The sequence below is a fragment of the Nuphar pumila genome, chromosome 5 (assembly GCF_984573655.1).
Source record: "Nuphar pumila chromosome 5, dmNupPumi1.hap1.1, whole genome shotgun sequence".
Taxonomy (NCBI): Eukaryota; Viridiplantae; Streptophyta; class Magnoliopsida; order Nymphaeales; family Nymphaeaceae; genus Nuphar; species Nuphar pumila.
The window spans coordinates 21,728,705-21,756,024 of NC_143253.1; the positions used below are offsets into that span (position 1 = coordinate 21,728,705).

General features: G+C 35.5%; 1 long non-coding RNA gene across 1 annotated transcript; it reads left to right on the top strand.

Moving 5' to 3' along the window:
• Positions 1-27,320, top strand: LOC149837075 (uncharacterized). Its single transcript, XR_016432081.1, has 2 exons — positions 1-203; positions 27,126-27,320. It is a non-coding gene; the product is annotated as an uncharacterized LOC149837075 (long non-coding RNA).

Sequence of the window (27,320 nt, forward strand, 5' to 3'; positions counted from 1 at the left end):
GAGAGAGAGAGAGAGAGAGAGAGAGAGAGAGAGAGAGAGATGGCGTTCATGAGGGGCGAGCCCTTGTTGGCGAAGTTGGCGAGCGTAGCGCGCTACGTCGTGTTCCCGGCTGCCATGACGGCCTCCCTTCTCTACGTTCCTCCCATTAGCTCGAAGAAGAAGGACGAAGACAAGTAGAGAGAAAACTTCTCTCTCTCTCAGAGGTACCCACCCATTATTGTCCCTTTGTGACCCTTTTCTTTCTTCCCCCTTTTCCTTTCACAATTAGCTTTTCCATTGTATCTTCAAATTGGGGTTCTTCTCTTTTTTCCTTGGTAATTGCATGTTCCTTCTTTTCATTTATATTGTATCAGAATCGCTTTATATCGATTATCATTTATCAATAAGCTTGAAAGGAAAAAAAAAAGTTCAGTGAACAGTTTATAAATAGATGCGAACCATTAGAAACGATGGATTTTGGGTGAAGTGTGGTTGTTCATTCGAGGAGGAAACATGTGTGTGAAGTTGGTTTCTGAGATTTTTGAAGCTTTGACTTTGATGGCAATCAGATCTCTTGATGAAATTGAGGGTAGAATATTTGTAGGTTTTTGATCCATGGGATAAACTGCTTCCGAGTGTTACTATATGTGATTGTGGTGATTGATTGTATGTATACTGTCAAATGTTTTCCTTGCGAACAGCATGATGCACTATCTCCCTTCAACCCTTTGCCGAAATGTTTTTCTGAGCTAGAGATGAGTAATTCACATGCATTCTCCAGAAGTTTTTAGCAATTTTGTAAGATTACTATTACTGAGAATGATGGCGAACTTGTTACAGTAATTTCGTACATAGTTTGCCTATTGCTTGCTATTGTGAACTTTTGTATTCTCTATTGGTTTTTTCTATGATAAGCTTCTTGCTTGTCTTGATCACTACTCTACTTGGTGCTTGGGTAAGAGTCACCTAGTTACTAGATCTCGTTCCTGCCAGTCTAGTTTTCCCTGAGCTTTTGTTTGTAAAATGCATATGGAAGTTTTCATATGCTTTCTAGCAAGCGTGCCATCATTCTGTTTCCTCTCAACTTCTTCTCCTTTCCGTTGCCTCTTTACTTGAGATTTCTAGGACGATAGTGCTTATTGCCTTTATTTTGGTGATGCTGGGACCAACGTGATGACCTTTTGACTTGCAATTTGTTGAGATTACCCATCTTCTCTGTTGTGATGCTCTTGCAAGTTGTGATCTTGCCAGTTAGTATCTGGTTTGAAAAAGGGAATGAAGTTTTCAAGGCACCGAGAAATCAGCAAACAGCAGCTTGGCCAAGCAGATTCTTTTCTAGGAAAGTTTCATCTGCCCTGTACCGTCTAAGTGTTTGATTATCAGACTTGATAGCTTTCTCCATATTTACCATTTGATCATTACAAACGAAGTTTAGAGATATGGGCAGGCTCTTCAAAAAACACCCAAATATTGCCAGTTTATTGTGTTAGATGGGCTCTGTCATAAAGGTTTCAGGATGAAGTAATTAGCATTGAAGCCTATATTAAAGGATTGATTTGCTTGTTTTCCTTTTATACTGTTTTTTTGGCATTTATAGAAATTGCCAAAATTTCTTTAAGATAGTTTAGAGGGAAAGAATGACAATGGTAGAAGATTAGGAACCAAATAAAAACCATGGAATGCACATGCAGTGCATATATGTGCAGGATGCTCTTTTTCAGTGTGATTCATTGTATAAATTTCTCTAGCCAACAACATTTTGAAAGATTATTAATAATCATCTACATGAATAATCTGATTGATGGCACATATTTCCAATTCTTTCCCACAAGTTTGTTGCTTTTGAATAATGGTCTTCGCAGCATTCTCCAGTGTGGGTGTTTTGGGTGGAGGCGGGGGTGGGATGTTGGACTTTAGTTTCTGCAGGCTCTTCTATCCGGCATTATCTAGGAGGAAGAGCCACCAGTGAGGCTCTTTTACCAAATTGTTGCCATCTAGGAGGAAGGTCTTCAAATTCACTCTTTGTTAGTGCATGACCCACAGCAATTATACTGACCAGCTTTCACTTGGGAAGGTGATGCCGTCATCTCAAATTTACAGCAAATTTTAATCAAACCATTATAGTTGCCAAAACTCATTGTCTAGGGCCTCTAGGCAGTCAAGCTGGCCAATAGAAGAGACCTGTGCATACATGTCCATTAGCATATTTGATATGGCTCAAAGGGCTTCATTTGGAGGAGCATGAAGCATGATTCTTCACTATCAAGTGCCAACAGCGTTTGAATAATATAGATGTGATGTGAGAAATATTACAAGGTCAGAAAGCATATAAGTTTCTTAGACTTTAGCTTTTTGGGCTCTTGCATGTCTTTATTTTATAATCGAAACGAGTTCGAGTGAAGCGAGAATCAGACCTGGAGCCCAGGAGAAAACTGCTCATTAAACCAAAAGAGAATCAATACGGTGCTTGACGAAGGAGAGCGGGAAGCACTCTTTCTACCTGCATACGACGTTGGCCCATCCAGACCAACAAAGAAAGCTGTGGAATTGGAACAACGCAGAGCACCCAGTCCGAAGGAGAGAACCGTTATCTACCTATAGCTGTATGAGACAACTTGACTGTTTTTTTAAACGTCGAAAAGGATCAAGTAACCATTTTGTTTGACTTCCTTGTTGGCTATGCTGTAACTTGTTGTGACTGAAAATACAATAGCATGATATGTGCTTTGAGGTTTATGGTACTCAGACACTAAGTCAACAAGTCTAACTTTATGACCCACTTTTGGAGCTTGGAGTGATGCCTTTGATGGTAACATTGGAATTGATCAAGCCAGCCTTCTGCAGGGTTTGAAACAGATTGTACTTTTTGTATACTCTATTGTTGATTTTGGTTAGAGGGAGTTGAATATGATATAGCGTCTACATGAAAACACATGAGAGGAGATTTTGTTTACTCTTAAATGTGTGACAACTTTAACTGGTCCAATGTATGTTGGTATGGGTAAACGTGAAGTGGTTACATGTAATTGCAAAATCCCTTCATTTCTTGTTTATTAATATTATGTACTCAGGGGTATGTCACATAGACGTGGCTAAATGGCCCACGTACCCGTGTCGACATGGCTCGACACGGGGACGGGTACTGGGCGTGACAAGTGGCCCAGATTGGGTCGGGTCCAACCTGGACCCAACCTGAAACCCAAAAACTCTCCTTTTTTTTGTTGTTTCACAAAACCCTCAAAAGAAGAAAGAGGGAGGAGAAATAGGAAGAAGAAGAAGAGGAGAAGAGGAAAAGAGGAAGAAGGAAAAGAGAGAGAGGACCTTCTACTCTTCTTCATCCAATCAACAGAGAGAGAGAGAGAGAGAGAGAGAGAGAGAGAGAGATCATCCCCTTTCCTCCCCCTTCCTTTTTATCGTACCTCTTAGAAGAAGAAGAAAGAGCGGAGGAAAAGAAGAAGAAGAAGAGGAGGAGGAGGAGGAGAAGAGGAAGAAGAAAAAGAAAAAGAGAAAGAGAGAGGTGGGGGGAGCACCATACCTTAAACATCAACAAAGAAAACAATTTTGTGAGAGAGAGATAACCATACCTCCTCTGCTTTCTTGTTCTTCTTCACTGCATTGAGAGAGAGAGAAGCAACAACAATGATGGCTTCTCGTTCTTCTTCTTCACATTGAGATCAAGTGAGAGAGAGAGAGAGAGCATCGGCTGTAATGAAACACTAATGAGAAAAAATAATGTCACTAAGTGACTAAGAGATGCATATGCATACAAGCAATAGGCCACTAATGGGCAAAGATACAATAAGCCACAAAGTGGCAATTGACAAACACAAAATGAGAGAGAGAGCTAAAAAAAATGAGAACCTTTATTGAGAAAAGCTTAAACAAGCTTACAATGTAGTAGGGCAAAACCCCTTATTTATATTCAAAAGGGGTCCAACGTCTCTATGGTGGACCCCTCTTTCAATATAAAAAAGAAAAGAAAAAATAAAAATAGGAAAAAAAAAGAAAAAAAAAGAGAAAGTGTATCCCTATTGGATACATGTATATACATGTGAAAAGACTATTTTATCCCTAGTGGGTATTACAATATATATATATATATATAATATATAATATATATATGTATATATGTCTCTCTCTCTCTCTTTATATATATATATATATATACCCTTCAAACACATGGTGAGATCACTGAGAGTTTGCTAAGGAGAAAGTAGAAATGAGGCGATGGCAAGGCTCTAGTGAAGTCCGCTAGCTGATACTCTGAAATAGCATAAGGTAGTTGAATGGTCCCCCGTAAAAATTCATCTCGAACATAGTGGCAATCCATCTCTATATGCTTTATTCGTTCATGGAAGGTGTAGTTGCTAGCAATGTAAATAGCATTCTTATTGTCGCAGTACAATTTCGAAGGAGCAGAGAAAAGGACGCCCATATCTTTGAGCAAACTTCTCAGCCAGACAAGTTCAGTGGTAGTGGTGGTCATCGCCCTGTACTCGGCCTCTGTGGAAAAAGGGGACACCTTCTGTTGTTTCTTACATCTCTAAGAGAATGATTCTCCAAGAAAAACACAATAATCTGTTGTAGAAATACGATCATTGGGGTTACCCCCCATTTAGAGACAGTATAAGCAATTAAATTAGGAGATGAAGAGGAAGATAAGAATAACCCTTTTTGTTATAGTTTTCTTTAAGTATATTATAATTCTCATGACAGCAGCCATGTGAATAGAGGCAGGAGCATTATGAAATTGGCTTGCACTGTGAACAACGTGAGTGATATCTAGCCTGGTAATAGACAAATATGTTAGTGATCCAATTAGCTAACGATAAGGAGTGAGATATTTTAAAGGAGTTCTATCATTAGCTCTCATCTTGGCGTTGATTGTTTCGGGAGTTTCCACATTCTTTTCGTTAGTTAATCTAGACTTGGCAATAATGTCTGATGCAAGCTTCATCTGAGACAAAACATATCCTTGAGGAGAATATGCAATTTCAATCCCTAAAAAATACCTTAGAAATCCAAGGTCAGACATATCAATTTTTTTTTAAGAATATTTTTAATAAGCTCAATGCCCTTTTTATCATTCCCAGTTATGATCATGTCATCAACATATAACAATAAGATAGTTATGTGATCTCCTGCAGACTTAACAAATAGAGCAGTATCAGTATAACAAGAGGTAAAACCATTAGCAAGAACAACTTTACTAAAAGGATCATACCAAGCTTTTGAAGCTTGTTTGAGATCATAAAAGGCTTTATTAAGTTTAAGAATTTTTCCTTTACTAATCTCAAGACCCGATGAAGGATCCATAAATACTTCTTCACAAAGATTCTCATTTAAAAATGCATTTTTAACATCTAGTTGATAGATAGACCATTGTTTAATAGATGCTAAAGCTATCAAGGTTCTTACACTGGTCATCCTAGCAACTGGGGCAAGGGTTTTCTCATAATCGATTTCATATTCTTGAGTGTATCCTTTAGTAACTAACCTAACTTTGTATCTTTCTAATGTCCCATCGCTCTTGGTTTTGACTTTATAAACCCATCTACATCCAATAGCTTTTTTCCCTAATGGTTGACTTACGATGGTTCAAGTGTTGGCTTTGTTAAGGGCTTCTAGTTCAAGTCTCATAGCATCAACCCAATGTGGATGTTGCTTAGCCTCTTTAAAATTGGAATGCTCATGATAGGAATGTATCATCATTAGACAAGTTCTATAATTTGGAGAAAAGAAATCATATAACACAAATTTTTGAGGAGGTCCAGAAGATTGCCTAGGTTGGGTTTCTTCAACTAGATCTTCTAAGGAGATGTCTTGAAAGTATATATTTGAAAGCGATTTGATGTTCATTGCCCTCACGCCGACTATACATGTGCATATTATTAGGATTCTTGTTGTGAGAATCAACAATTTGATGTGACAAATCAACATTTTGATGTGAATTGTCATTATAAGAATGATCACAAATTAAATCACTTTTAGACTTATTTCTAGGTAATAAGTTAAATAGAAAAGAATAGGCAATCTCTTATTTAGATTTTTGAATTTCAAAACCATTTTGTGACATTTCTTGAAACATAAAGTTTGTTGTTTTCAATATCATAACATCTATAACCTTTTTTATTTTCATTGTATCCAATAAAAGCACATTCAAGGGCTTTTGGTGAAAGTTTATCTTGTCTTTGAAAAAGAACAAAGCACTTACAACGAAAGACTCAATCTTTTAAAATCTGGAGATATTTTGAACAATTTCTCAAAAGGAGAAACATTTTTTAAAGAAAAGGAAGACATTCGATTTATGAGATAAGTTGCGGTAAGGGTGGCTTCGGCCTAAAAGTTCTTTGGAACATTTTTAGAAACAAGAAAAATTCTTGTTGTTTCAATGAGATGCCTATGTTTCCTCTCTGCAAAACCATTTTGTTGCGGAGTTTTTGGACAAGATCTTTGATGTAATATGCCATTTAGTTTAAGATAGTTTTGAAATTCTTTTGACATATATTCTCTTCCAAAATCGAATCTAAAAATTGCTATGTTGTTTTGAAATTGCTTTTGAATGAGAACATGAAATTCTTTAAAATTGAAAGACATCGGATTTGTTTTTGATAAAATAAACCCATGTGTATCTAGTAAAATCATCAATAAAGACAACATAATAGGAATAACCTCTTTTAGACATAACGGGTGCCAGTCTCCATACATCCGAATGCACTAGTTCAAATGGTCTTTTAGAAATAAAATTGCTATGTGGATACGAAAGCGAATGCATTTTTTCAAGGATACAATCATTGCAAGTAAATGTCTTTTCATTACAATTTTTTTCCAAAAATGAAAAAAGATACAACTTGGAAATACTAGGATGACAAAGCCTTTTGTGCCAAGTCTCAAGATCTTTAGATTGAACATGATTACAAAAAGATTTGGATGGCAAAGACAAAAAATCCATGTAATATATGTCTCATCTTCTATGGTCTTGCTCAATCCGCTTCTCGGATCGGAGATCCTGCACATAAAAATTGGTTGGTGAAAAATAGACACTACATTAAAAAAACATGAAATTTGAGATACCCAAAAAAGATTTAAATTAAGTTTTAAAATTATTCTAATTTTTGTAACATGAAATTCTTTGTTTTGGCCACAAACTTTTTCGAAGTTCCTCATTCCTTCAACATCTAATGATATTCCATCGGCCGTGGAAACAAAGGATTTAAAAGAATTGAGACTTGGTTTTGATAAAAGAGATGCATTCGGAGTCATGTGGAAAGAGACACCCAAATCAAGAATCCAAGAGGACATACCGGGAGTTGATGAGATCGCGACACCATAGGTGAAAGGTGTGGAAGAATTGATCCTCATGAATTGTTGGAGAGTTTCGGTAAGTTGCATAATGGAGTCCTTTATATCTCCATCTCTCTTTGATTCTTCATTTGAATTGCTTGGACATTCTCCAACGGAAGCTACCTTTCTTTTGAGCTTAGGACAATCCGGTCGAAGATGACCCGGTTCATTACAATGGTGACAAATAATTTTTCTTCTTCCACCATTGTTATTTTTCAAAAAATGAGGAGGTTTATATGTCCTCGTATTATTTCTCGGTCTAGATACCGCATGGACCTCATCAATATCGTTTTTAAGAGCCAAGCGAGTTTCTTCTTGGCACAAATCGGTTAAAATTTCACTAAGAGGAGTAGAAGCCCTATGAAGAAGGGATTCTCTTAGTTGTTCAAATTTGGGACGAAGCCCATGAATAAATTGAAGAAACCTCTCTCTCTCCGTAGCAATAGCACTTCCTTTCCATTGTGGTTCGAGAAGAGCAAATTCATTCCATAACGGGGATAGAGTACTATAGTAGTCTCTAATGCTCATGTCTCCTTGCTTGGTTCATCTTATTTTCTTTTGCAAAAAGAAATGCCTATCAAGGTCTTTTTGGTTCATCTTATTTTCTTTTGCAAAAAGAAATGCCTATCAAGGTCTTTTTGAGTGTACGTACCTTTCATAAACAACCAAGCTTCATTTGCTTTTTTGAATTTGGCAAGATTGATGCATATTTTGAGCTCCACATTATTCATGAGCCATGCTAATATTTTGGCATGCTCACTTTCCCAATCTTCAACTTTAGATTGGTACACTTGAATAGCTTTAGCCATCTCTTCTTCATTCAAGGCCTTTTCTTCATTTTTCTCTTTTTTAGTAAGCTTCAATTGTGGTTCCGGAATGGTTCCACATACATATCCCTAAAGTCTTTTACCTTTGAGATTGTTTTTCATGGCGGCCGCTCACATTCTATAATTTGTTCCATTCAATTTGAATGAAAGATCGATCTTTGTGTCTTTGTCGGCTATTTTGGAGGAATTTGATGATGAACAAATGAATGACTCTTAAAAGGTTACTCAAACGTAGGTAAGAGTAATACTTTCACAACCAAAGCTCTTATACCTTATAATGAAACACTAATGATAAAAGATAATGTGACTAAGTGACTAAGAGATGCACAGGAGGCCGCTAATGGGCAAAAATACAATAAGCCACAAAGTGACAATTAACAAACACAAAATGAGAGAAAGAGAGCTAAAAGATATGAGAACCTTTATTGAGAAAAGCTTAAACAAGCTTACAATGTAGTGGGGAAAAGCCCCTTATTTATACACAAAAGGAACCAAAGAGGGACTCCACATAGAGCCGTTGGAGCCCCTCCAACTGTCATATTTACCATTGGAGGGGTCCAACATCTCTATGGTGGACCCCTCTTTCAATATAAAAAAATAAAATAAAAATAGGAAAATAAAAAGAAAGAAAAAGGAGAAAGCATATCCCTATTGGATATGCGTATATACATGTGAAAAAACTATTTTACCCTTAGTGGGTATTACAATAGACACACACACACACACACACACACACACACACACATATATATATATATATATATATTAACACTCCACCTCCTTCTCGTTCTTCTTCACATCAAGATTAAAAGAAAGGGAGAGAGGCGGTGGGAAGAGATCGAGTGAGAGAGGTGGTGGGAATGGGAACGAGACCCCCTTCCCTTAAAAAAAAATCTATCACCCCACTGTTTTTGAACAAATTCATTTTACCCCTTATAAAAAAAAACACAAACAGCCCATTGAAATATTTGTAAATATTTTAAATAAAACAAACATCCCCCTCCCCCCCCCCCACTCTCTCTCTCTCTCTCTCTCTCTCACACACACACACACACACACACACACACACACATATATATATATATATATATATATATATATATATATATATATATAGCAATGGGTAGGTGCTTAAATGAGTCTTTCAAAGTTTTTTTGTTTTATTTTTAAAGATGTGATCTATGTACTTGATTTTATAGGGATCAGCTCTTGAAGTGTTTAATTCTGACACATGGGTGGGTTTTTATAAGGTTAAAAAAATCAACGGTCCAAAATCTTTGTAAATTTTTTAGGCTCCAAATATCATTTTTTTCAATGAAAACACATGATCCAAGTGTGGATTCCTCGTAAATCGACCATGCCCAACACATTTATGGGGTCAGAACTGCGAAAAAAACACCGGAAGGGCAGAAAAACCCATTTAGCAGGTATTATTTAGCATGTATCAATTTTGCACATACTCATATATATATATATATATATATATATATATATTGTGAAAATCTCTATAAAAAGAGACTTTGTGTACAAACACAATGCTAGAAACATGAAGTGTGCACAAAGGCACAAAGGAGAACTCTCACAAGTGCACAAAGGCATGGATACACATGCATAAAAGCATAAAAAAATATCAACTTCAATATATTGGGTCCCAAAAGGGTCTTTACAGAAGCATGAAAAAGCTAAAGAGGATCACCCCTATTTATAATGCATTGGAGACATAGGGGGCTCCAATACATACATTGGAGCCCCTCCAACGGTTAGAAATGTAACCGTTGGAGGGGGCTCCAACATGTGTATTGAGGCCCCCCTCATGTCACGTCAGTCCAAAAACTAAAAGGAAAAAGAGAAATACAAAAAAGAAATTGAAAATGGAAAAAGTACAATCATATTCTCAAGTGAGAATATGCGTAAAATACATGAATTTACATAAATATCCTTATCGGGTTTGAGATATATATTTATATATATACTTAGATAGATATATATATATATATATATATATATATATATATATATATATATATATATATATATATAAGAGATTACATTTTAACACCCCCCCTCAAACTTAGGGTGTCACAACCGAAAGTTTGCCAAGAAGGAAGTTAAATCTTGGAGAGCACAGCGCCTTGGTGAAGAAGTCTGCCATAATTTTGTGGGCCCTAGAACTTGAATATTCATATCTTCCACCAAGTTGTGAATCCAAACAATCTCCATGGTGGTAGATGTCATGGCTCTATACTCGGCTTCGGTAGATGAAAGCGATACTTTCTGTTGCTTCTTGCATCTCCAAGAAATTAACGATTCTCCTAAAAAAATACAAAAACCAGTGGTGGAGTGACGGTTATTTGGGTCACCTCCCAATCAGAGTCAGTATAAGCAATTAAACTTAATTCAAGAGAAGATAAAAATACTTGTTTACTGTACCCTTTATGTATCTGATGATGCAAAGAATGGTGCTCATATGAACTATAGTAGGTGCATGTTGAAATTGACTGGCAACATGTACTGCATGAGAAATATCAGGCCTAGTAATGTTGAGATACGTTAGGGATCCAATCAATTGCCTGTAAGGTGTGGGATTTTTTAGAAGAATCCCATCATTAATCTTCATCTTTGAACCCACTATTTCAGGAGTTTCACAGACCTTGTCATCTGTGATTCTTGATCTGTCAAGAATCTCACAAGCAAGTTTAGTTTGAGAAAGAAAATAACCTCTGTGAGAATAAGCAACCTCAATTTCCCAAAAATATGTCAAAAATCCTAAGTCTGATATTTCAAATTTTAAAGTCAAGATAGATTTAATATTTTTGATTCCTTTAGTATCATCTCATGTTATCAACATATCATCAACATATAACTGTAATATAACAATTCCTGCATCAGATTTCTCAACAAACAATGTAGCGTCAGTATAGCTTGAAGAAAAACCATTTTCAGTCATTACATTGTTAAACCTATCGTGCCAAGCTTTGGGAGCTTGTTTCAAGCCATAAAGAGCTTTACGAAGACGAAGAACTTTATTTTTAGGAATTTTCATACCAGGTGGAGCATCCATGTAGACTTCTTCATTAAGATCATCATTTAAAAAGACACTTTTGACATCCATTTGATAAATATTTTATTTTGTAATGGAAGCAATGGTGATGAGACATCTGACAGTAACCATACGAGCTACTGGAGCAAATGTCTCTTAATAATCATTCCCGTATTCTTGACTATACCCTTTAGCTGCTGGACGAGCTTTATACCTCTCAAGAGATCCATCACTCTTGGTTTTGACTTTGAACACCCATCGGCATCCTATAGTTTTCTTTACACTAGGAAGCGTTTGAAATTCTCAACTGTTGGCTTTCCTAAGTGCTTTGAGTTTACTCTCCATGGCTTCTCTCCATTCAATACATCGTTTGGCATCTTTAAAAATTTTCGGTTCAAAATATAAGTGAATGACACTTAAGCAAGCTCGATATTTAGGAGAAAAAGAATCAAATGATATGAATCTAGAGGGAGTCCTTCTAGTTCTTTCGGTTCTTCTAGGGTTTGAATCATGTGTGGAGATAGATTCACTAGGTTCACTATATTGCTCAATAGTACTTCTAAAGGTGTGTCTATCTCTATGAGTATAGGTGATAGGGTCTCTAGTTGTATTTTCTTCTTGAGAGGTAGTAGGGTTAGAATTATTGTTGATTTCAACCACTTTATTATCACTGTTATATGTTGATTCATCATTACTAGAGATATCATCATCTTTAGATAATAGATAAAAAAGGAAGCAATAGTCGGCATTTTCTAAATGAGATTCATTCTTTTCAAAACCACTATCGTTTTCCAAAAACGTTACATTCCTTGAGAAATATAACTTATCATTCTTAGTATCATAACATCGAAACCCTTTTTGGGTTTCAAAATAGCCAAGAAAAACACAAGGAATGGCTTTTGGTGATAGTTTATCATTTTTATCTGTAATGACAAAGCACTTGCAACCAAAAACTCTCAATCTATTATAATCGAGTTCTTTTTCATATAGAGTCTCAAAATAAGAGATTTTATCTAAATTTTTGGATGCAAGACGATTAATAAGATAAACGGAAGCAAAAGCCGTCTTGGCCCAAAAATTTTTTGGAATACTTTGAGAAATAAGAAGGGTTCTAGTGGTTTCAATGATATGCCTATGTTTCCTTTCGGCCAAACCATTTTGTTGTGGGGTCTTAGGACACGATCTTTGATGGACAATACCATAGTCTTCAAGATATTTCTTAAATTCATTAAAGAGATATTCACCTCCGGAATCGGTCCTAAATATCTTTAAATTACTATTAAATTGATTTTTTATTATTATATGATATGATTTAAAACACGAAAAGACTTCATGTTTATGTTTGAGAAAATATATCCAACAATATCGTGAAAAATCATCCACAAAAATCACATAATAGGCAAAACCTCCATTAGATATGACGGGTGCCGGTCTCCAAACATCCGAATGAATAATTTTAAAAAGTTTAGTGGTAAACATAGATCTTTGTTCAAAAGGCATATTTCTCACTTTTCCAAGAATGCAATCATCACAAGAGAAAGTACTTTTACAAAGATTTTTAACAAAGTCCAAATATGACAACTTGGTGATGTTGGGATGACCAAGTCTTTTGTGTCAAACATTTATGTCTTTATGTTGGGTCACATTACAAAAGGGGGTTTTAAGAATTTAAAGAGAGTCCACATAGTATAAGTCTCCATTCCTAGAGCCTTCCCCAATCAACTTCTCAGACCGGTGATCTTGTATTAAACATTTATTAGATGAGAATTGAATGTCACACCCAAGGTCCGAGAGTTAAGAGACAGAAAGTAAGTTTAAATTCAATTTCGGTATAAATCTAATTTTAGGAATAAAGAAGTTTTGGGTTTTAAAATTTTCAATTCCTTTAATTTCAAGTGAAGTGTCATCCGCGGTTGAAACAAAAGATGGTGACGAACTTTCAGAATATTCGAAAAGAGAGGAAATGTTTGGAGACATATGAAATGAAACACCCGAATCTAAAAGCCAAGAAGTTTTACCTGAAGGAGAAGGAGTAGACACGGCAGCATCGAAAATAGCTCCCTTAAGAAGAGGTTGAAGAGCTTCCATAATTTAATTTAGAAAGAGAGCTCTATTTGTAGATTCTTCTTTTTGTGGTTGAGATGTGGTGGCCATTGCTAGTAATTTCTTCCATTTGGGACAAACCGGTTTGATATGACCCGACTCTTTGCAAAAGTGACACAATTTTGCTATTGTCCCTTCTTCCGCCTTGACCACCATTGGTTTCTTGATTTTGGCTTTTAAAATGAGGAGGTTTATATGTCCTCAAGTTGTTCCCGGGCCTAGAAACGGCGTTTGTTCCATCAGACTCTTCTTGATTTGTGGGCATTGTAAGAACACTTGGATTTTGCTTGCTAATGCCCATACGAGTTTTCGCTTCACTTAATTTTGTAATGACGTCTTCAAAAGAAGGAGATGTGAAGGAGGATAGGAGAAAATATCTAATTTGCTCAATCTCGGGCCTTAGCCCATTCAAAAAGTTGAAAAATCGATCTTCTAGTTGTTTATGATGAAACTCTATGGCTTTGCCACTCCACTTGGGTTCGAGCATAGCAAGCTCATCCCAAATAGAAGAGAGTTCGACAAAATACTCCCTTATAGTCATCTCCCCTTGAAGAAGGGTTAGCTCTCTCTTTTAGAGGTAATACTTATGGGACAAGTCTCTAGAAGTGTACATCTTCTCAAGTTACTTCCACGCTTGAGAAGCCTTTCTAAACTTTATAATATTGGCGTTAATTCTTGTCTCAGTAGAGGAAAAAATCCATGACAAGATCTTGAAGTTCTTCGTTTCTCACTCATGTTTTCTACTATACTCCTCAAGAGTCTTAGTTCTTTCATCTCCCTCCCTCAAGAATTTTGATTTTGCCTTCTTTAATCAACGTAATTTTAGGCTCCGGTTCCAGAATCGATCCTTGAACGTAACCTCAAAGCCCTTTTCCTTTAATGTGGCCTTCCATATTTCCGGCCCATACATGATAATTGGAGTCATTTAGCTTGAAACCAAGAGAAAAATGGGAGTCCTTTTCACCCATTAGAGAGGTAAGATGAGAGAAAAGGGGACGTACCACAATAAGATTTTAAATCTTGTAGTAATCTTCTAAAATATTAGATGAAGAAGTTTCTTCACGCCAATCACCAAAAGGTTGACTGTACACTTTTTGAGGCACTCGATATTGTGAAGAACGACACAAATTTTTTTCTCCAAGCGACCTTGCTCTGATACCATGTGAAAATCTCTATAAAAAGAGACGGTGTAAAAACACAATGCTAGAAGCACAAAGGCACAAATGAGAACTCTCACAAGTGCACAAAGGCACGGATACACATGCACAAAAGCATAAAAAAATATCAACTTCAATATATTGGGTCCCAAAAGGGGCTTTACATAAGCATGAAAAAGCTAAAGGGGATCACCCCTATTTATAATGCATTGGAGACATGGGGGGGGCTCCAATACATACGTTGGAGCCCTTCCAATGGTTAGAAATGTAACCGTTGGAGGGGGCTCCAACATGTGTATTGAGGGCCCCCTCATGTCACATCAGTCCAAAAAGTAAAAAAATAAGAAAAAAAGGAAAAAGAAAAATACAAAAAAAAATGAAAATGAAAAAAATACAGTCATATTCTCAAGTGAGAATATGCGTAAAATACATGAATTTACATAAATACCCTTATCGGGTTTGATATATATATATATATAAAAATATAAAAGAGACTACATTTTAACATATATATATATAGCCATGTCCCCGTACCCACATTTTTCGAACTTGTCATGTCGTACCTGCACCCGTACCCATGTGACATAGACTCAGGGTCTTATCATGTTCTAGGATGATAAATAAACGAAGAACACTTTGGGGCCTTTTTTAGGTTATGTTTGATTAAGATAGAAAATAGGTAATAGGAGGTTCATAACATTTTAGTAATTGAGAAAAAGAACTAATATTTCGTACTAAAAGCCATGACTTGAAAATTTAGAATGAAACAAGATAAAGATGGAAAAATTAGGTTTTCAGGAATTAGAGTTGCCTGATGTTAAAATGTAAACTATAATACATATATATTATTTAATATTATTATTATATTTTTCTTTTATTATTTTCTTTTTCTATTTTCCTTTATTTTCTTTTTTAGCATCTAGTTCAATAGGAACTAGATATTTGATCCAGTTAAGAACTTGACTGTGCAAATAGTTGTTAGTCCAACAACTCTTATTATAGCTGTTGGATTAGATTTGGAGAGCTCAAAATGCGCTCTCCTCTCTCTTCCACTTTTTTGTATATACAGGGGTGAACCCCTTCAATGTAAATTACTATGCTTCTTAAGCATTTTGTGCATGAATAAAATATTATTTATTTTTCAAGTATTCTTCCTTTTATACCCTTTCAAGGGTCATGCTTGTAGTGTTTCCAATAGACTCTTGTTTATGAGTTATTCGTGCATTTGTTGAAGACTATCATTTCATTACATGGTATCAGAGCTACGGAATTCTTAGATCTTGAAGTGCTTTTGTCTCGATTTTCGTGCTACATTTATAAATGTGTTTCATCACCTTGTTCTTGGCTTAAGAAGATTTGTTTGAAGAAAGGCGAACTTGTGCTATAAAAAATTTGGTTTTGTATCCTCTCTCGTATTCTCTTGTCTACTCTTTTTCTTTTCTTTTCTTTTTTCTCTCTCTCCTCCTATCTATTCCTGTCTTACCCTTGTAAAAGATGGATGACAATGATAAGATCACCATCATTCCTATGAAGCTAAATGATACTATGTAATGTGGGCTTCGATTATGAAGCACCACATTTGGGGAAAATGTTTATGAGGTATAGTGGATGGTTCCGATTCGGAACCTAAACTATCTCTTACCAAGAAAGAGGGTGATAAAGAGGTTTCTCTAATGGAGGAAGAGAAAAGTAAAGCGTTAGCCACTTATGAAAAGAAATGGAAAGAGTGGAGGATAGGGCATGCAAAAATTATGCCATGGCTCATCAATAGCGTAGACATTAAAAAATGATCTAGTTTAGCTAAGTTTGAGCATGCCGATAAGGCTTGAAAATACCTCAAAAACATGTATTCCCTTAAAGATATTGCACATGTGTGCAATTTACAAGACAAAGTTCGGACAATGACTCAAAAAGATAAAACTATTCGAGAATATTACAATGAGTTGTCCGAACTTTGAGAAGAGTTGACTCTTCTTGAGCCCAAATGGCATTGTGCCGAAGATATCGAGCTTCGCCAAAAGCAACTCGATATAGAACATTTCTATCAATTTGTGAATGGTCTAAGGCCGGAGTTTGAATCCACCAAATTGGCCCTTTTACATCGTGAAAAATTTCTTCTATTGTTGATATTATAGAAGAGCTGACTATGGAGGAAAATAGACTTAGAAAAAGTACTCTAAAAGTTGATGATGACTCAGTTTTAACTGTGTCTAGACTGAGGAATCATACTCCTACTTACAAGCCGCCTTATTTTGGAAGGCAAAACAGTGACTTTGATAAAAGAAAAGTCATTTGTCATCATTGTCATGAATCAGGGCACTATAGGCCTCAATGTCCAGAGTTAAAAAGAAGAGAAGAAAAAAGAGTTGCATCTATTGAATCCGAGTCAAAAGATCAAGATACACCTGTATCTATGGCTCAACTGATGAAAATCCTTCAACCTCTTCTCAAAGGGGTATCCTTCTCAACTGAAGCCTCAACTGGAGCCTCAACTGGAGCGGCAGTTGCATCTTTGTCTGGTCCAGGTAACTTGGCTTTTAGATTCTGGTGTTTCTTTTCACATGACCCCAAATGTTAATAGTTTATCCGAATGTCTTAAAAATAACTCAAGTGTGTCAGGTTTTTTTTTACAGCCAATGACACGTCTCTTGAAGTAAAAGGAATAGGATGTTTTGAAAATCTTCAAAAATCCAAAAAAAAAATTATTTCAAAAGTTAGATATATCCCTAAACTTAATTTGAATCTTTTATCTGTCTCACAAATATCTGACTATGTAATATCTCATTATCTTCTCATGGTTGTTGGGTACAAGATCGTCAGTCAGGGATGTTGATTGGGGAAGGTCATAGAAAATGAGGACTCTATTAAATGGACTTTTTGGAATTACCCAAGAATGCATTTTGTTATAATGTTCAAAAATTAAAATTGGATTTATGGCACAAAAGACTTGGCCATCCTCATATGTCTAAAATTCAATATTTTTCAAGTTTGGGAAAATTTTGTAATTCTGAAAATTTTTCTTGTAAAGAATGCATTCTTGGCAAAATGAAAAGGTTACCATTTCTTAGTAGAACTTTTGTTTCTTCACGACCACTTGAGTTAATACATTCGGATGTTTGGGGCCCTGCACCAGTTATTTCCAAAGGTGGTTATACATATTATGTCATTTTTGTTGATGACTTTTCTAGAGATACTTGGATTTATTTTCTTAAACATAAATTTGAAGTCTTTGCTAACTTTCAAATATTTCATAAAATGGTTAAAAATAAGTTTCAAAATGATATTTCAGTTTTTTGCACTGATTTAGGGGGAGAGTTTATGTTCAAAGAATTCAAAGACTATCTCAATTTACATGGTATTACACATCAAAGATCATGTCCACACACTCCACAGCAGAATGGCTTAGCCGAACGCAAACATCGGCACATTATGGAAACTACTAGGACCTTGCTAATTGCAAATCAGGTTCCAAAAAGTTTTTGGGCTGAAGCAGACCTAACTGCCACCTACCTCATCAATAGGATGCCATCTTCCTCATTAAAGAATACAACTCCAATATAAAAACTTGTTAATTTAACTCCAGATTATTCTAGATTAAGAGTATTTGGATGCAAATGTTTTGTTTTCACTAACAAAAATGACAAACTCTCTCCTCGTGCAATCCCATGTGCCTTTTTAGGATATGCTGATAATAAAAAAGACTACAGGTGTTTCGATTTTCAAAATGACAAATTATATGTGTCAAGAAATGTATCCTTTTTAAAAAAATAAAGCTTTTTTGAATTTGAAAAATCTAAGGTTGTCACTGATTACTCGTTTTCAATTGATCCAACTTCAAAATCCAATGAATGTGATTTTGGATGTGACCTTGACAATGATCAAAGTCCTATTGTTATTGAAAATGATGATAATGAAGAGCAAATCCATAGGGATGTTAGTCTACAATAATCAAGACATAGAGAGCAAAATCTTCCATGTGTATTACAAAAAACTCTGAAGTTTCACCCAGAAGAATGTCTAGAATCTCTAGACCTCCTGAAAAATTTGTGTCTTACGAATCTTTTTCACCCACATATAGGGTAGTCATTACATTAATACAATCATATGCTGAATCATCATCCTATTCTCAAGCCAAAAATCATATAGAATAGATAGAAGTCATGAAAATAGAATTGGATGCACTAGAAAAGGTTAACACTTGGACGATCCAAGATATCCCTCTAGGTAAGAAACCTATAGGCTATAGGTGGGTATACAAAGTCAAAACCAAAAGTGATGGGACCTTGGAAAGGTATAAAGCCCGTTTAGTGGCAAAAGGATATGCCCAAGAGTATGGCATCGATTATGAAGAAACATTTGCTCCTGTGGCCCGTATGACCACTGTTAGAACTTTAATAGCCTTGGCCTCCATTAGAACATGGTCTATTTTTCAATTGGATGTCAAAAATGTTTTTCTGAATGAGAATCTCGTTGAAGAAGTATACATGAAAGCCCCACCTGGTATTAGTATCCCTAAGGGTAAAACTCTTCGTTTAGAAAAATCTCTTTATGGTCTTAAACAGGCTTTAAAAGCCTAGTATGATCGATTTAGTCATGTTATGCTTGATATTGGTTTTCAACCTTGTTTAACTGGCATTGCTTTGTTTGTTAAGAAATCTTATGCATGTATCATTATTCTTCTTCTCTATGTGAATGATATGATCATCACTGGAGGCGACAAACAGAGAGTTGCAAATATCAAATCTCTTCTTAAAACTCACTTTGAAATGACTGACTTACGTTTATTAAGATATTTTTTAGGCATCGAAGTCGCTTATTCCCCTCGGGGGTATTTGATATCTCAATCTAAATTTGCTCTTGATATTGTTTCCAGGTCTGGAATTACAGATGATAAGTAGACACTCCAGAAGTTGTCAATGTTAAAATAAAAATTGATGATGGAGAACTTCTTAATGATCATACTCCTTTCAGACAACTTATTGGAGTTCTTTCTTATTTTTCCATTACTAGGCCAGATATAGCCCATGTAGTTCATACAGTCAGTCAGTTTTAACATGCTCCCACCTCTGTGCATATGGGAGCAGTTTTGCGTATTATTAGATACCTAAAATTCTCTCTTTCATGAGGACTCTTCTTGCCTGCTTCATCTTCATTAAATTTAATTGCATATGCTGATGCTGACTGGGGAGGTGATCCCAATAATAGGCACTCAACTACTGGTTTTTGTGTGTTCCTAGGTGAAGCCTTAATTTCGTGAAAGTGCATGAAGCAGCAAAAGGTCTCTCTTTCTTCCACCGAAGTTGAATACAGAGCTATGACAACCACCACTATGGAGGTTGTTTGGCTCTGACGATTGCTAGCGGATATGAGAGCTGAAGCAACGCAAGCTTTAAAGATGTGCTATGATAACAAAAGTGTGATCTACATTGCAAGCAATCGGACATTTCATGAGCGCACTAAACACATTGAGATGGATTGTCACTATGTCAGAGAGGAATACTTACATGGAATCATTGATCTGCCATATGTTACATCAGAATATCAATTAGCAGACTTCTTCACCCAGCCTCTCGCTGCTCCCAGATTTCACTTCCTCTTAGATAAACTTTCGCTCATTGTACCGTAAGTTTGAGGGGGAGTGTTAAAATGTAAACTGTAATACATATATATTATTTAATATTATTATTATATTTTTTTCTTTTATTATTTTTTTTCTATTTTCCTTTATTTTCTTTTTTAGCATCCAGTTCAATAGGAAGTAGATAGTTGATCCAGTCAAGTCAGGAACTTGACTGTGCAAATAGCCGTTTGACTCTAGTCCAACAGTTATAATAAGAGTTGTTGGACTCTGGTCCAACAGCTATAATAAGAGTCGTTGGACGTCTCTTTTGGAGAGCTCAAAATGAGCTCTCCTCTCCCTTCCACTTTTTTGTATATATAGGGGTGAACCCCTTCAATGTAAATTAGTATGCTTCTTAAGCATTTTGTGCATGAATAAAGTATTATTTATTTTTCAAGTGTTCTTCCTTTTATTCCCTTTCAAGGGTCATGTTTGTAGTGTCTCCAATAGACACTTGTTTGTGAGTGCATTTGTTGAAGACCACCATTTCATTACACCTGAAAGCGGGAAGATGAAAAGCTAATTTAAATAACTGGTTCATTTAGATGGAACACTCAATTTGATGATGCTTTCACTTTCGTGATTGTCTTAATCATCCGTTCATATAGCATGTAAGAAGTCATATGTGGTATGTTAGAGAGAAATTATGGACAGCACACATGAGAGTGAAATTGAAATGGGTGAGCACATTATTTTTGTTCACATTCAAAATATTTAATAGTATGGAGCGACCTTTTATGTTGTGATTAGATAGTTGTTAAAGGAAAAAAAAACATTGAAAAGAGTAACTCTAGAGGTCAAATTTTTTATTAATATGTAAGAATCATCTTATGTGTCATGTCATTTAATGTTTCTTTCAGATTAATAGCTCTCTTGAATGTGTGAAGTTTCATTTGAGGCAAGAATTCTAATAGGTGTCTATTATATTCATTATTCTTTTGACTGTTTCATCCATAATCATGAGTGAACATGATGACTTTTCCATGTGATTTCAATAAGAATTTAAAGTCTGATTACGTTTCATCTTTTGAGTGATTATGATAATATACGTGCGAGAGAGAGAGAGAGTAATGTGTAAGAGCTTTACACAAAGAATGCAAAGGCCAAAACTAACCATGATGTCTGAAAAAACCCAATCATGTGCAACCTTAGTTGTCAAAGGCGACTCCTAGGTGCAGCCCCACCACCTGGGCGATACAGTTTGGGCAGTGGGGCCCTACATTTCCGCTTAAGCGCCGCCTAGGCGGGGACCGCTTAGGTGATAGCCTAGGTCGGCAATTTTTTAAGTCGTTGACTAATGTCAACGACTATAAAAGGGGGAAAAGGGGTCCCTTTTCCCCTTTTATTTGTGCGCTCTCCTCTCTCTTGCATGCTAGGCATGAAGAAGAAGAAGACTCTGGGCCTCTACAGACTACACAGGTACGGGTACCTCTCTCTCTCTCTCTCTCTCTCTCTCTCTCTCTCTCTCTCTCTGTATGGGATGGCAACCACTCTCGGCGATGGGCCGTTCTTCTCTAGCCACAGAGGGATGGAGAGAAAGGGCATTGTCTGGCCAAACTGTGGCCTAAAAATGGCTAAAAATAAGGTTTTTAGAAAAAAAGGGAATAACCTTTTGGCTCTCTTTCGGCTACCAATCAGCCAAAAAATTACCAGATGGTATGGCCCTTGCTAGGTGATACCATTCTGGATGTTTTCTGGCCGATCAATGGCCAGAAAACGGCTTGATCTAACAAACTTTTCTTTAAAAAAAATATATCTGCCCGTTTTTCAGCCACAAGGTGGCGAGAAAATGGTTGGTATGGTACCGTCCATGACGTTTTCCATGGGGTTTGAGAAATATTGCAATATTTATGGCTATATTGTTGCTTGTATGATTTATTAAAAGTTGTCATGGCCGACCATTTGATAAAGTTTCTATCAAAATGGATAAAATAGAGAAATATGGAATACACTGTTCCATCAGCTTTGTAATGGAACACATGAAAATTACTTGTGGAAAGATGTATCCTTATCACTTGTCTTTACTCTTTATCGTAGATCAGAAGAGAATCACTCCTTTGATAATGCCATCATGCTGATTTCCATTGTTGGAATGCTGATGCCTAGGTCACCGACCTTTTCTTAACTCTTGAAAGCATTTTGCTAGTGATAACATATGATTCTAAGATCGTGTAAAACCTATAAATTTTAAAAGTTGCTTAAGGTAGTTGTGCAGCCCTCCCAATGTGACATTTTCCTGGCCTTTTTTGGCTTGCAATTATGCAGAAACACCCTCCCCTGTTTTTCATTATTTTCTTTGTATCAGGGTCCAACATCCATTTCTTAGTAACTTAAAACACGATCACCCTCATCCATCTCGGGGCCAATTCACGTGAGCAAATAGGTAAATATTTACCACTTTGAAATGTCCGATTCTAGGGTACACGTAGGTAGTTACCCGATTTTGCTTAAATGGAAAAGATGCTTATGGAATACACTTGCAAGCTGATCGGCATTCATGGCCAAGTGAATGTGATTTATTGGACGTTGTGTTATGTACAAGTGTGATTTACCATTGCAGTTATTACTGCAGTAGAGTACTCATAGTGTTTGCTGCAAGGTATAGCAGTTTGGTTCTCAAACCATCAAACAAGATTGATTGTTCCCTTAATATTTCATTCATGGGAATATAAAGTTCTTGCTTAAATGAAAAGGATGAACAAGGTCCTTGTTATGTCATCATGACTGCATACTTTTTCCTTTTCTTCTGATATTTGCTATGAAATTGATGCTTATGCAAAGTTAATTCATTTGCCTTTTGCTAAGCATGTTGACAGCATTTGTGCCATCAAAATAGCATATTGACTGCAGAAAATAACACATGCATGAACACTTGCATGTGCATGCTTATTGATTTGTTTCTGTAATTTTTTTTATAAAAGCCCAAAAGCATGTTTAGACTATTACTTATTATGTAATATATTATATATTTATATATATATATGTAATATGTGACAATGTGTGTTTCTGTGAAAGGCTGAATTCATATTTTGCGTTTATGTTAATTTTTGCTTATGTTTACTCATTTTAATTTAGCGATTTTACATGTTCTTTTTTTTTATTCTTATCATTTTTTAGAACGATGGAAGGGACTTCTTCTACAAGTTCTAGCGGGTCCACTCTAAGCTCGACATTTTCAAATTTGAAAGATACGTAGAACTTCAAGCGAAAATCAAGTAATCCAACATGGGAGTGGGTCTATATTAAGGATAATCAAGATCCGAATTATGTGGCATACCTTAAATGCGGAATAACTTATAAAGTAGGCATATACAGAATAAAGCAACATTTACTTGGGATTGGAAGAAACGTGAAGGCTTGTGATAAAACAACTGCAGAAATCAAGCAAATACTTTCTAAGTACATGAAACAATCGAAGAAGAAGATAGATGAAAAAAATAAGAGAGCTACGAAAGAAGTGAAAGTTTGTTATCAGCTTCTGATTCTAGCGAAGGACATGCTGCAGTTTCGCAGATAGAGGGGCAGCCAAGTAGTGCATTTGGCTTGAGACCATCATAGGAAAAAGGGCTTATGGATTTGTACTTCCGAAGTGATCTAGCAGAGAAAGGAATGCAAGCAAACAAACAAATCATATTAGAGAATCGCTTCAAAAAAAAAGAAGAGAAACAATGTGCAAGTATATTAGTAGGTGGTTTTATGACGATGGAATACCTTTTAATACAACAAAGTTGCTTTCATTTTACAGTATGATTGAAGCTATAGGCTAATTTGGACCAAGGATAAAACCCTCATCATATCACGAGCTGCGAAAATCACTTTTAAATAAAGAAATGAAAAAAATGAAAGACTTTTTTGAACCAATACAAAGTGCACTGGTCCAAATATTGATGCAGAATAATGTCAGATGGTTGGATTGATATAAAAAGGGCATACACTTATTAATTTTTTGGTTAATTGTCCTTTGAGAACAATGTTTTTTAAATCGGTTGATGCATCAGATGAAGTAAAAAATTCAAATTTGCTTTTTGCATTGTTGAATAATATTGTTGAAGAAGTTGGGGAGGAGAATGTGGTCCGAGTTGTTACCGATAATGCCTCCAACTACGTCAAAGCGTATAAGTTGTTGATGAATAAGAGAAGACATTTATTTTGGACTTCTTGTGCTGCACATTGTATAGATTTGATGTTAGAAGATATAGGAGAATTGGAAGAGTTGAAGAACATTTTTAAGAAAAGCAAGACAATTGGTAATATTCATATATAAACATACACAAGTGTTGAGTATGATGAAAGCACACACACAAAGGGACTTACATAGGCCTGCAGTGACAAGATTTGCTACTAGATTTTTTACTCTAGAAAGCATATATAATTACAAAAAAGGCCTAAGGTCCATGTTTATTGGAGATGACTGGGCAAAAAGTAGTTTCTCAAAAACACCAGTTGGTAAAAGATGTGAAAGCATGATTTCAAAATTTTAGAAGGAAGTGAGTCGTGCTCTGAAAACAATGGCCCCTTTGATTGATGTGCTTCAATTGGTTGATAGCGATGAAAAGCCTCCTATGGGTTACATCTACGAGAAAATGAACTGTGCAAAGGAACATGTCAAGGTATAAGTTAATTTTTTTGTATTCTACTAATTGTAAATTTTGTTTTTAAATTTTAACTTAGCTTTTATGATGATTATTTTTAATTATTTTACTTAATAGGTAAATTTGCGCGATGATAGAGAAATATATGGCCCTGTTTGAGAGATAATCGATAAAAGATGGAGCAATCAATTACACAAACATTTGCATGTAATAGGCTTATATTTGAATCCAGCTATATATTATGAGTATGAAAATATTGAGTCCAATGAAGAGATAAAAAATGACTTATATGATTGCATCAAGTGTCTTGTTCAAAGCGAAACGGATTGAGATACACTGGAAGACCAACTCATAAGATATAGAACTGCTAATGGGCCTTTCGAGATGGATTTAGCAAAGAAGAAGAGAAAAGTGCAAACGCCAGGTAAGGTGATTAAATTGCATATAACTTGCTTTACATTATTTTTATAACTTATATATTTTATTTACATCTAATTTGATTTTTTTTAGTGGATCGGTGGATTTCTTTTGCCATTGGTTGTCCCCAGCTTTAGACCTTTGTTGTTCGAGTCTTAGGCCTCACATGCAGTGCATCTAGTTGCGAACGTAACTGGAGTACTTTTGAAGCAGTAAAATATTATTTACCACTAATTAGTAATAACTAAATAATATTTGTCAATTTGTATATATTTTAACTTTTGGGATGAAGGCGTAGTTGTTTTTTTTTGTTTGTATATATTTTAACTTTATATTTTTTTTTTGCAGATTCATACAAAGAAAATAAACCGACTTTTGCACAAGAAGTTGAATGATTTGGTTTTTGTGCAATATAATCGGAAATTGAAGCGAAGGTAAGAGAAGCGAATGAACAAAGGAGATCTCGACCCCATCGTCTTTAAGAGAAGTCGATGATAACGATTTGTGGCCAAGTGAAGAAGAGGCAGTCTTCAAAGATGACATGTCACTTACATGAGATCTTGTTGATAAGGCATCCGGAGCGTCAAGGCATAGGGCGGGGGTAAGAACGTGTGTTACTAAAGACGTAAGAAAGAAAATGTCTGACAAAGGAAAGAAGATGGTGAGCGTGGAAGAAGTGGAAGAAGCTAGCTCTGCAGATGAAACTGAAGAAGAAGAGCAATATATTATTGAAGATGTTTCAGATGATGATGATGATGATGATGATAATGATAATGGACTTTTAAGTTTATCATTTAAGGATTAAATGTTGTTATTTGAAAACTTATTATGAACTTATTGGGGTTCTTTGATTATTTTAGACTTGAATACACTTAAAGTTAGTTATATTATGTGTGTGTAGATTTGTTGAATATCTGTGTGCTTATATTTTTATTTGGTGATTATTTGGTTATGTTTTAATTTTTTGTATAGGTTATAGTTGCATGGTTTGTTTATTCAATTGTTTTTTGTTTTATTTTTTAACATGGTTATTAGTTACATTGTTTTACATCTTTGTAATTATTAGATTTATTAATTCATGTTCTAAGAGGTCGATGGAGGGTGGAGGTCTTGGATGATGCCTCTTAGAGGATCCTGCATTGAAATATTTTACACCAGTCTCTCAAAGGAATAGTGAAGTGTAACTTTTGTGATTTTATAATGCATGGGGGATTGTATAGATTTAAATGTCATGTTGTGGGGTATATCAACTCTAATGTAAAATTATGTACAAATAGCATTCTTTCGAATATTCGTATTGAGATTCTTACTAGTCTTAAAGAATATTATGAAAGGCATAAGTACATGCAACATGGGACAAAAATTGCCAGAGGTGGTCCTTGATTCAGAAGATGAAGATGACCCACCATTATCATCTCAAGCCACTAAACGATGCAATAAACGAAGGAAATCGTTGAAATGAAGTTTGCTACTGAAGAATGAAGATGACTTTTATATATAGACATGTTTCTGAACTCTATGTTTAGTTAAATGTATTGCGTTGTTAAATGTTAAATGTTTTGTATTGGACAATGTATTGAGCTGGTTATTTAATATAATTGTCTTATAGTGTTTGACGACATATTTTGTTTTGTCTATTGCTTATTGTTGATTGATTTTATGTTGTACACATGTTATTAATTTTAGTAGTCTGTACATATTTGTATGTTTTTTCGTTTTTTTTTTTATTTGGGGTACCGCCTAGGCCTCGCCTAGGCTTTTTAGGGGCTCACCGCCTAGCACCTATGACAATTAAGTGTGCAATGGAGAAGAGTCAAAATGCATGATTATGAAGAACCATGGGTATTTATCAAGTTTGTACTTGACTATGAAAATTATAGTACTGCCTTCTAGCTAGTGAAAAGTAGATTAACTACCGCCTCCATGATTGTTTCATGATGAATCACTTGAGTCTCAGGATGTGGGAAGTCACCAATTTTGCTGCAAATTATCTTTTTTCCTTTAATTGGTTTGCAAAAGTTTCATTTCCACATTCATGACATGCAGGTTTCGACCTCTGAGAAATGGTTAGTCATTCAAATCCATCTCGAGTGCAAGGTTTGGCATTGGCAGACTTTATTGCAGTACCCCAGTTGTTGGGACCCTCTTTCTCAGGACTTGGTTTCTATTTCTGATAATAAAATGGACTGCCACATTTTGTATCTTGCTTGCAAATCTTTTACATGGATGATTTCTTAGCTC